The sequence below is a fragment of the Gymnoscopelus braueri genome (genome assembly GCF_963280865.1).
Source record: "Gymnoscopelus braueri genome assembly, chromosome: 23".
Taxonomy (NCBI): Eukaryota; Metazoa; Chordata; class Actinopteri; order Myctophiformes; family Myctophidae; genus Gymnoscopelus; species Gymnoscopelus braueri.
This window is the reverse complement of record NC_137625.1, coordinates 36,379,411-36,391,489: the sequence shown is the minus strand read 5'-3', so window position 1 is coordinate 36,391,489 and position 12,079 is coordinate 36,379,411. Positions and strand designations below refer to the sequence as shown.

The window sequence follows — 12,079 nt, the reverse complement described above, 5'->3', positions numbered from 1 at the left end:
CCCCACCTTCCATCCCTGGGCCTGGCCCAGCCGGCCCCAGGGAAACAGAAAGGAGACCCAAAAGGGTCAAGAGAAGGCAAACGAAACAGGAGCCCATCAGATGGACCTGATCTCCCCCTGAAAGAGAGCCAGGCTCCTGTCCCCACCTTCCATCCCTGGGCCTGGCCCAGCCGGCCCCAGGGAAACAGAAAGGAGACCACCGGTTAGGGGAAGAACAACCAGCCAAAGCCAGTGCCAACGTCCCCTGACCCTAGTCCCACCTGACCCAGACCATACATGACACCCCAGGTGCCACTATGGTCGAGCAAGGGCCACAGAGAACAAACCACTGTCAGGGTTACACATCGGACGGCCGACGGCAATAACTGCGTCCCTAAGGGACATGCATCACCGGGCCTACCCCACCGGTCCTTCACCGACCCCTCACGGGCCAGACCCACAGGTCCAAGACCCGGGGGGAGTCGTGAAACACCTCATCGCCGCCTTGTCTCAGAAGATCTCTGAAAAGCGGGAGAGGCCAAGGTTCAGCGTAGAGGAGAGGAGCGATCTCCGACCTCCAAACCCCCCATGCTGGAGCCACCAGCAGGACCGTCCTGCCACAGACCCTGACCCGCTCCAAGATGGACGCGATCAGTTCCAATGGTGGGAAGGCATACAGCAGAACGTCCGGCCAGACGTGTGCCAACGTGTCCACCCCCAAGGAGGAATCCTTGTGATTCAGAGAAAAGAATCGTGGACACTTTGCGTTCCCCCTGGACGCAAACAGGTCAATCTGAGCCCGACCGAACCGAAGCCAGATCAGGCTCGCCACCTGCGGTTTGAGAGACCACTCCTCGTACCGAAGTTCGCCCCTAGACAGCAGATCCGCTCCGCTGTTGAGGAGACCCGGCACATGGGAGGCGCTTAACGAGGCTAGGCGCAATGTGCTCCATAGCGTCAGTTCGCGTGCTAAATTGTCCAAAACAACAGAGCCCAGGCCCCCTTGTTTATTGACTTAGCACATCGTCGTGGTGTTATCCGTTCTGACCAGAACATGACATCCCACAATACGGTCCTCGAACCGTCGGAGGGCAAGGAAGACCGCCAACAACTCCAAATAGTTGATGTGGTATACCTTGTGAGCAGAAGTCCACACCCCCCTGGCTGAGTAGCCTTCGTGGACAGCCCCCCAACCTGAGAGGCTAGCGTCTGTGGTAACCACTTTTCGTGTCACCACTTCGCCCATCCTGACTCCACCGGATGGGAAGGACGTCTGTGACCACGGTTGCAACGTCGTCACGCACCAAGGAGAGACCACCACTTTTCGAAACTTCATGGTGTGCGGTATCTTAAGACTCATCCACCTCTGAAAAGGTCTCATGTGGAGTCTCCCCAGCCGGATCAGGTGTATGGCCGAGGCCATGAGACCTGCAGCCTGCATGCATGTCATGTACGCAACTCTTCGCCCCACGCGTAAAGAGCGCACGCACGCCAGGAACCCGGCCAATCTGTCTTGAGACAGGCGCGCCACCATCGTGGATGAGTCCAGGGAAATCCCCACAAAGGTGGTTTGCTGGGATGGGATCAGAACACTCTTTCGAGTATTGATCGTAAACCCCAGGGACGTCAGGTGCGCAATGGTTAACTCTGTGTGCCGCGCTACCTCCTCCCTCGACCCCGCCGCCAGCAGCCAGTCATCTATGTACGTCGCCAGACGGAGACCCTGCCGGCGTAGCGGGGCGATAGCCGCGTCCGTGCATTTCACGAAGACCCGAGGGCTCAGTGACATGCCGAACGGGAGCACCGTGTACTCGTATACTTTGCCTTCAAAGCCAAAACGTAGGAACTTGCGGTGCGCGGGGTAGATTGGGACGTTAAAATAGGCATCTTTCAGATCTATACTCGTCTAACCAATCCCCCTGACGTATCGATCGCAACAACCTGGCCGTTGTTAGCATACGAAATTTGAAGATCGTCAGAAACCTATTTAAACCTTTTAGGTTCAGAATAGGTCTCACGCCCCCCCCTTTCTTTTTCACCAGGAAATATTCCGAATAGAAACCTAGCCGGCTCTGATTCGGATATAATTCTCTGATAGCACCCTTGCTCAGCAGAGACACCACTTCCTCCCGTAGCGTCACAGCCACCTGACCTGATGCTCGGGAGAAAATAACCTCGTCCGTCAGGGGAGGTCTACGGGAAAATTGCAACCTATACCCTTTCGTAATGGTACGCAGTACCCAAGGATTCGGTTTGCAAGCTTCCCATTGCGCCAAGCAACGAGCCAGAGGGTTCGTGGGGTCGGAGGGGGTCAATGACGTCATCAGCTCCGAAGAGCGTTGCCTCGTTACCAAGGTAACCGGTGAAACTGCCGGCCCTACCGGTGTAACCAGTGGGAGGGCGTCCACAGGGGCAGCAGCGGTCGTCCCCGTCCGTGTCTCAACGGACGCGAAGAACTCGCTTCGGAGGACGAGCCCGTTTCCATGGGAACCGGAGTCGTCGACACTCCTCTCGACGAGACAGTGGAACCCTTACTCGGTCGAGTTTCTACCCGGAACAAAACTCCCGTCCCTCTTCGGGAGAGTTGAAGGGGTAACGCCAGGGTCCGTTGGTCCGTCAACTTCCGCCTCTTGACGACCGACATCTTAGGGAGGTCAACTGGGGCGGGCCTCTTGTGCGGAGACGTTGTTGCTACACGGAACAAAACTTTCGTCCCACCAGGGGAGTTTTGACGGTGCAACACCTGGGCTGTCCGGAAAACGCATTTCCGCCTTCCCTCGTAAGCCATTTTAGGGCATTTGAGGGAGGCCGCCATTTTGGCTCTCGACCGTGCCACAGATGAGCTTTGCAGCCATCTGCCGGACGGAAGAGGGAACTGCACAGTCGCAGTTGGAAATGTTTTATTCACAGAAGGCCCCTGTTTCACATTGTGAAAACAACACTCAATAGACATTTGATTTATAGCAGAAAGAGGTACTACCTGCGATTGATTCATCATGTTTATGACACGCACAGGAGTTGTCCCTGCAGTGTTCGGAATGCCGTCCAGGGTGCAAACCGAACGCTGAGGGCTCATAGCATAGCTTCGAGGACAGGGCACCCCACCGGGGTGCGATCTGCCTCTAACATTAGTATGAGAAGAAATTAGCATTTGTGTTTTTGGCAACGGGTTTATTCCACACCAATCTGGGAACCCAGAGCCAGTGAGAATGAAAAACAGCGCCCTCTGCTGTTTGTACTATCTCTCACTGGCTCTGGGACAATGGCGACGTAGCACCCGTGCGCAAAGGAAACCGGGGTTTTGGTCTGCCTTCACGCTCCACTGGTGCGACTATGTTTTCATTCCCACTAACAATATTTCTACACGGAACACTAACACCACTTCTCCCAGAGAACATGGATCGTTTTGGTTATAAGCCCACTTCTTTCTATGATGAAAGAGCAAGTTAAAATGTGAATATCTTTCCGTGGTTTTGTCTGCTCCGCGGACGCTATTGTTAAATTAGTTTCGGCTTGTTTCGAGTAGGGAAGGATCAGCGGACACGTAAATCCCGCCCACTACATTTGATTGGGTAAAGCGCGGCCTGCTTCCTGATCTGAAGGCACGCCCACGCCCACACAGTGCGTACACGTTATGACGAACCTTCACGACAGATTCCAACGCAGAGCAGAATCTGTTCTTGAGAGATTAATTCCACACACACAAATCACACACATTTGACTTAAAGGACAGCATGGCAATTAAATTGTCTTTTTTTAGCGTCACTTATAGTCTCTGTGTTCCCGCGGAGCCGCCCGTGCCCCTGTCCGTCGGGGCAAGAAGAGCGCCAGTTCTGGTCCCCAATTGGGGAGCTGACCCCGCATAATACCGGCCAAGTGGCCGTGACGGGATCAGCCGTAGACCGTCACTTACCCCTCCCTTTGCGACCAGCCCCGAGGTCCTTTCGGGGGGGTTTTACAGGAGGGGGGTTTTCAGGGTCTTTGCGCTTTCTTACGTCCCCCACGCCGAAGGAGCCGCATGGACGTTCCCAGGAGTTGGTTCTGGCGGAGGACGACCTGGACGCTCCTTGTCTGCGTCCAGCGACGGCGGTGGCGAGGAGACCAGTGGTCGCCCCTCGCCTCTGCTGCTCCTCCGCCTGTGTCCTCTCGATCAGGTCCGTGCTGCTATCGAAGAGGTTGTGGGCCTGGAGGGGAAGGGCGAGAAGTCCTGTAGACACATCCGCCCCCGCAGTTGTGGCCAGGTCCAACCACTGGGCCCTCTCCAAGTCCGCAGTGAGGGCCATGGCCCGACCCGTCCACATCAGGCATCCTCTGCACCTGCCATCCTCTGGCAGGTGCAGAGGATGGCTATCTGCGTTAGCCTGTCCAGCTCCGTCGCATCCTCGACCCATTCTCTGTGGACCGCTGCCGCAGGCATCCCGTCCACCAGGGGTTTGGCCACCAGCTCTCTAAGCCTGACGGCGGCCGACCCCTGCAGCAACGAAACCACGTTGAGCGCCTCCGCAGCCGAGCCCGAGGCCCTGTAGAGAGCGTTGAGGGCCGCGGTGCGGTCCTGTCTGGCATGCTCTGCGAAGATGGGCCGATGTCCCGGTCCAATTCCCACCGAGCCTCTCCTCGCCCTCTCGATTAGAGTCGCCAGAGCAGCGTCCATGGGGGGAAGGCCAATGACCCCCAGGTCCGCCCCGGAGATGATCTTGGTTGCGAAACCAAGTCGCTCCGGTTCCCCCCTACCTCGCCGCCAGGAGTGGTGCAGGGCCTCACGGACTCCCACCGCCTCGGGTAGGAGTTTTGAAGGGGCCTGCCGGGGTGCGAGGGGTGCCAGGCCCTGGAATCCTGGGATGGGGGCCCCGACTGAAGCCCTCGCTGCCTCCATTGGCTGTTCCAGGCCGCACCTGGAGATAGCCCTTCGCAGCACTGCCGACACGGGCTCGGGAGGCTCCCTCACCACGCTAGAAGCCATCACCCACGGTGCTGCTGGTGCGGGAGCCTCCATCCAGGCAGCTGCTGCAGGCGCGAGGATCTCCGCTCGCGCCGATGAAGGTACGAGAGGCCCCGGACTGGACCTCGGGCCTCTTGTACCCGACGAAGGGAGGGTCCGGCCTCCACCTCGTCTTGGGAAGCCTCACCTATCTCGGCGTCCTCCCCATCCGAGCCTCCTGGCGTCGGAGTGTCGCCCCAGGCGAGGACGGAGAAGGAGGGAGGAACGCAGTCCCCGGCCGGTAGCCCACTGGCCTCGGCTGAAACTGCTCGGTCCGGTGAAGGCGACGGAGGAGCCTCTCTCCGGACTTTTCTCCTGGCTCCGCTGGATCGTGGCGCATCCTGCGGTAGGCCTGGCCCGAGGACCGTGCTTCCCACCGACGCCGTGTGGCCCGTGGCTAGGCCAGCGTCGGTGTTAGCATTGCTGCTGGCGGCCGCCAGGCCCTGGGCCCTCCTGAGGCGGCACTCCAGCTGGTGGACCGTGAAGTCATCACAGGGCCTGCATGCGTCTTCGTCGCCCGCGTGGTTCAGGGCTAGCCACGCATGGTTGGGCCCCAGGCACAGGATGCACAGCCGATGGCGGTCGTCCGCTGCTACTGGTAGGCCGCAGCCCGTCAGACCGCAGACACGATCTTCTTTTCCTCCAGTCACCACGAGGCAGGTAAGCGCAGCTAGGCTAACCCAACCTAGCATACGCCTGTTAGCTTAACGCGGCCTATAGTCTGGCTAGCGGCGTTAGCTAACTTCTTAGCTCGTGGAAAACTGAGAGAATCTAACAACGATAAACTGTAAAAATAACGAAAACGCCCGTAGAGCGACACTGGGTGCCCTCGCTATGGGTTTAGTTGTGATTTGTCGAAGTTTGTCGCGGTTGCTAGTCGTGTTGTCTTCAGGACTCGTGCGCATTCGCTGCTAGCAGAGTGAAGGAAGAGGACGAACCTGGTGACGCAGGGGGTTTTATAACCAACCGGTTTCCGGTTTGCATCACAGAACCCTGTCCAATCGAAGATTGTTTCCTGGAGCATATGTGTTGTGCTCTGTGCCATCGCCAGAGGGCGATGATATCGCCATAAGTAAGTTTCTTACAAGAAACGAAAGAATAACTTTAGATACTTGTACATTTGATTATTATTTCACAACATACATTAACCACTTCAGACCTATACACATTTCGGCCATTTGAAAATAGACGATGTACAAGCTCACAATGCGTCGCGATGTAACGCATTGTGAGCTTGTAGATCTGCTATTTTCTGTATTTTTTTAATCTCTCTCTCTCTCTCTCTCTCTCTCTCTCTCTCTCTCTCTCTCTCTCTCTCTCTCTCCCAAATCAGTGTTTTGGTCGTCAGGTACATTGCTTTACACTGTGTCCTCGGGGACAGATGGCACAGCTGATGTTCTACAGTAGCCTCGCTAGTTAATTGTCTTCACATCAAGCTTTCATTCACCAACATGAATAGAACCATCTATTCCACATTCACTCCTTACTGACAAACATTGTGAATGTTCTGCAGTGGCAGGATAATTGCCTTCCATCAAGGGTGCTCCTGGCTCACCTCGCATCTTTCTTGTCTACTGTCAATTCCGCACATTCCACATTAACCATGCACATGTACAGCAAGTCTCATTTCCATGAAGAAAACCAAATTACAAGAACGTTTGTTTGCCAGTTTGGGTATAGACCAGTGGTGGAAAAATAACTCAAATGTTTTACTTAAGTAAAAGTATCAATACTGCAATGTAGAAATACTCTGTCACAAGTAAAAATCCGGAATTCAAAATTTACTTGAGTAAAGTATTGGTATCAAAATGTTTTTAAAGTACCAAATGTAGAAAGTACTCGTTATGCAGAATGTCCCATTTCACAAGTTCAAAATGTATAAAAATATTTTGAAAATAGCAGATCTACCAGCTCACAATGTGTCGCATGGGCTGAAGATGATTATGTATGTTTTGTGATAATAATCGAAAATATACAAGGGAACAATTAACTAAAGCTCTCAAATAATTGTAGTGGAGTAAAAGTACAATATTTGCCTCTGAGATGTGGTGGAGTAGAAGCAAAAGTATTGAAAATGGGAAATACTCCAGTAAAGTGAATATTCCTCAAAAGTGTACTTAAAGTAATACTAGGTAACTTTTTCAACAAAACTAAAGTTAAATTGTATATCTTTTGTGAGTGGCAAATGTTTCACAACACCCACTCCATGAATTTCACCCCCGAAAGCCTTTTCTATTATAATTTCTATTGAAAAGGTGGCTCGGTGAGCCTTTCCCGCGAAAATGACGTCACCCGGCCGGAAAACGGAAAAGGAAATGCACCGGTTTCCTTTTTGGCCAGGAACTACCGCACCGGTTTCCTGTTTGGCCAGGAACTACCGCGCTAATAACAAAAGGGAAACTCACACTGATTTTAAGAGATTGTATGATTTGAAGGTCGAAAAACAACAGAAAAAGAAAACACAGCTCACGGTAACTCCAGCTCCACTGGCTAAGAGAAACGATCCACAGATCGTATAAAACAATTAAAAGAACGCTTTTTGAAACGCTTCCGTCTTCCGGTGAAAACAAATGGAATTCTGGGTAACAGAGGAATAAACAAACGGCCTGCAGTGACGGTAATGACCAGCAGAGGCTGCTAAAACTCGTTATTTGTGGACCTGCACTGTAGAACTTTAAGTACAGTACTTGAGTAAATGTACTTAGTTACTTTACATCACTGCACTGTAGAATGATGAAGAAGGGCATTAACTTACAAAACGTATCTGGAAAACTATGAAGACACAGTACTAGGTTTCTGCCAAACAGTAACGTTATACAAGCTGCACCGTTTACTAACAGTTAGTTCAAATGGGGGATTAAAGACTGAAGCATTTTATGTAACAGTACATGGCTAGAATCCGTTTATAGCCGTTAAGCTATGCTACACTGGGGTACATTCATAAAGGTTAAAAAGGTAATGTTGTGCTGCTGTGTATTTCAAAGCAGTCTTGTACGTGACGAGATGGTTAATGTAAGTTATAACAACACATAGGCTACTGATATTGTCACTGTTTTTATTTTATTTTTTCAGCAAAGTACAAAGAATTTTAGATCTGGCAGCAATGTTATGCCACAGAGAGGTCACCTTTCCGGCTTTCCCCGATTTGTCCTTTTTCTTGGACAGCATACAAATGATCTCATGCTATGAATTTAAAGATCTCTGCTCCCCTCCCTGAGATGCTTCCAGATGTGTGGAAATGTCCTTGGCATCTAAACATGTTTCATGCTATTATAAACCGTGTGGCTTTGGCTGCAGTACATTTGGGTGTTTTTTTTTAGCACACACAACTTTGCTACTGTTAGAAGCCACATGATGGGGCTTTAAGATGTTATGGTATCATAAAGTTTTGCCCTGTTCACTGACTTTATATTTCTTTCCACACATCTTTACTCAATGTTTTCTTTTTACCACGTTTGACCAACTTATTATTGCAGCTCAGATATATAGCATATTATGGTGCCATATATACACTAAAAGGGGCACAGAGGGAGGAAGAGAAACATAAACAAAGGAAAGAGAAGGAGGAGAGAGAGAGAGAGAGAGATAGAGAGAGAGAGAGAGAGAGAGAGAGAGAGAGAGAGAGAGAGAGGGTGTGAATGTCGCGTGGGGCATGTATTCACAACATGTATCATTCCCAAAGTCAAAAAGCACAAGCTTATCCGCTCTACACAGTAAAAAAAATACTGTGTACCTGACTTGAAAGGCAGTAATCCTGCTTGTATTCTTTGCAATGACTCTGTTGTGCTTCCCAGTTGGGCTTGGCTGTCACTGGCTATTACAGGTCTCTGTTCTGTTCCACTTTCCATAGTGGTTCCCTGGCCTTCACACCAAAGGATATCATTTTGGAAATCAGTGCATCCCTGCGCCTAACAGGAGGGTTACAAAAGTGTCTGTAAACACCTCACAGGATCATTCTGGCAGATATTCCGTTCAGACTAGCCAAAAATCTGCAATGTCCCTGTGATTGTTGGGAGGGGTGGTTGGCCAGATTATCCAGGCAGTAATCTCTGTCCAGCGTCAGTCTACGCACGGTATCTCAAATACAGAAATATTTGCCCAGAACCGCTAGCCCCTTCACCAAAATGAGTTAGGAATGGCGATATGATACATCACTCATGACTAAATTAGAAGAAAAAAAAATCATGTGTGAGCCAACTTTACCTGCTCTCACACAAGCGTGTCCTTGGATGATGTTAAAGACAAGCTGAAATGAAAAATTAGTTTCTCACCCTTTTAGAACATATCAGTGGTCATCATGCAGACATAGTTAACAATAGATGACAGACACATTGTGTTGAAAATCTATTGTTGTGTATTTCAAAGGTTCTTAATTACTTCCAGTCAATGCATCCTTACATCAGCAGTTACTGACTAATTTTAGCCAATGGAATCCTGACATCCACCCATCAATCAAACTTTTATCACACATGCTAGACACTACGGTGGTGGTGCTACTATGTTCAATGCAAACAAACATGGCTGCTGTGTGTCACAAAATGTAACAAAAGTTGAAGAGTACACTAAAATATGTTCATGAAATCATTTGAGGTGAGAAATAGGCATGCAGTTACAGTAACTTGTTTCAGCATTGCCTTGTTTGATTTTCTTTTTTACTTACCAACACTACATCCAGGTGAGAAGTGCCCAAAAATCTGAGCTGATGGGTTTAGGAAATATGTCAAGGTACAGAAATGAAATACTTAAAGCAAGCACTAAAGCACAGAAACACGTAATGTAACTTGTCTGATAAGATTTGCCTGAATATTGTGCGTGTGTGTGCATGCATGCATGCGTACGTGCATACGTGTGTGCTTTCATGGCGCGTGCGAGTGTGTGTGTGTGTGTGTGCGTGCGCGTGCGTGTGTGTGTGTGTGTGTGTGTGCACCTGCACAAATGTGTGCACGTGTGGCTATACAAACAAGAAAGCTAAATATCTAAACGGAGCAGGAACAAATATGGCAGCTGCAATATTTTAATTTGATGAAAAAAAATGTTTTCATTGTCAATGTGCTTTGGGGCTCAGTTTTGAAGCATGTTATAATAACGTTTACTCTTATGTGCAGTAATATCTGCATCTCCAGCATTGTGCACCACACTTCTCCTATGGTCGTAAAAAATAAATAAAAAAGAGAAAGAAAATGAGACAAATACTCATGGAGAAGATTGGGAAGGGTTATGGACAGTAGATAAGATAACACTTCACTTGAAAACCATCTAATTTCATTGGCACACAGCACTGTTATTGAAGCCACACTCTGTAGAGCGACGAACACATAAAAACAGATTGGTAATATAGACAAGAAGCTCCTGGCTAAGGTGTCCTTGAGCAAGACACTCAACCCATAACTGCTACTGATAAGCAGGCCTTGCACGGCTGCCTCCACTGTCAGTGTGAGAATGTGAAATGCATTGTCTGTTGACAAGAGAGAGGCGGCCACATTATTGCGGTCCATTTAACATTCCCTATAGAAAGTGCAGCTAATATGACCAATATTTGATGGACTGTTTTATTATTATTATTATTATTAAAATACTGGGCAAAACAATCAGAAGGGATACGTTTTATTCTTGAGGTGTCAAAGGAAACGCCACAGTGAGAACGGCCAGGGAAACAAAGTGTCAGGTGTCTAAATCAAATCAAACTTTATTTAAATAGCACATTTAAAAACAGCAATTGTTGACCAAAACTCTGCACAAAAATAAACAAAGCATCAAAAAGGACAAAAGCAAGCAAGTGCACTCACACACGCACTTGACATGCACATAAACACCCAACATAGAATAATTACAATGAAATAAAATAAATGTGATTAAAAGCAAGGGAAAATAAATGAAAATAGGGATTGAAAAACTTCAATGGACTGGGCCAATCTAATAGGAAGAGGCAGGCTGTTCCCAGTGGTGGAAAGTAACTAAGTACATTTACATAAGTACTGTACTTAAGTAAAATGTTGAGGTATTTGTACTTTACTTGAGTATTTCCAATTTTCAATACTTTTCCTCCTACTCAACTACATCTCAGAGGCAAATATTGTACTTTTACTCCACTACAATTATTTGAAAACTTTAGATACTAGTTACTTTTCAGATATAAATTATGATATTACAAAACATACATTAACCACTTTAGCCCTATTTTATACCTAGGCTATTTGAAAGTAGCCGATATACAAGCTGTGAGCTTGTAGATCTGCTATTTTCAAATATTTTTGTACTTTTACTGTTGGTTCTTTAAGTATATTTTGATGCCTTTGTACTTTAACTCAAGTAAATTTAGAATTCCGGACTTTTACTTGTAACAGAGTACTTCTACATTGCAAAATTGATACTTTGACTTAAGTAAAACATAAAGTACTTTTTAAAAGCAAGGGAAAATACATGAAAATAAAAACTTCCATTGACAGGGCCGATCTAATAGAAAAGAGGCATGCTGTTCCAAAGCCCTGGGGGCAGCAGCAGCAAAGGTGCTGTCAGTGTCACCCCTACATATTTGTCTCGTTTTCCAGACAACCAACAGTAGTAACTTGTCAGCAGACCTCAGAGCTCTGACTGGGATTTAGGGGTGCAACGATTCAGAGAGGTATACTGTAGGTTGGTGCCAGCCCGTGTTCGCCAAGAATCGAAACCAATCAGTGGAGAAAATGGGATTCATTCTGAATCACCTTGGATCATAATCGGAAGTTCAAGTGTGTTTGTGAGAGAGAGAGAGAGAGAGAGAGAGAGAGAGAGAGAGAGAGAGAGAGAGAGAGAGAGAGAGAGAGAGAGAGAGAGAGAGAGAGAGAGAGAGAGAGTTTAGTTATCTCACTGAGATATTTGCAGGGCCGGATTACCCATAGACCTTAGGGGGCGAGTGCCCTGGGGCACCAGCCAATGGGGGCACCAAAAAAAAAAAAAAAAAAGAATTTTAAAGAATTAAATCACATAACCTTAACATAACCCTAACCCTAAAACCGAAATAAAGTAACCAAAAACAGAAAAGAAACTAACAAAATCCGCCAATTTTTCGCGCGAGTGCACGATTTCGGCGCCCGCGCGCTTCGTGCGGGCGCGCGGGGGGCACTTCAACTTGAGGTCGCCCTG

At 48.6% G+C, this 12,079-nt stretch overlaps 1 long non-coding RNA gene across 1 annotated transcript in view; it reads left to right on the top strand.

Moving 5' to 3' along the window:
• Window positions 1-12,079, top strand: part of LOC308079852 — a 247,187-nt gene that overhangs the window by 179,397 nt on the left and 55,711 nt on the right. The window contains exon 2 of the long non-coding RNA XR_013932641.1: window positions 6,794-6,833. This is a non-coding gene — a long non-coding RNA (uncharacterized lncRNA). The remainder of the gene's footprint in view (window positions 1-6,793; window positions 6,834-12,079) is intronic.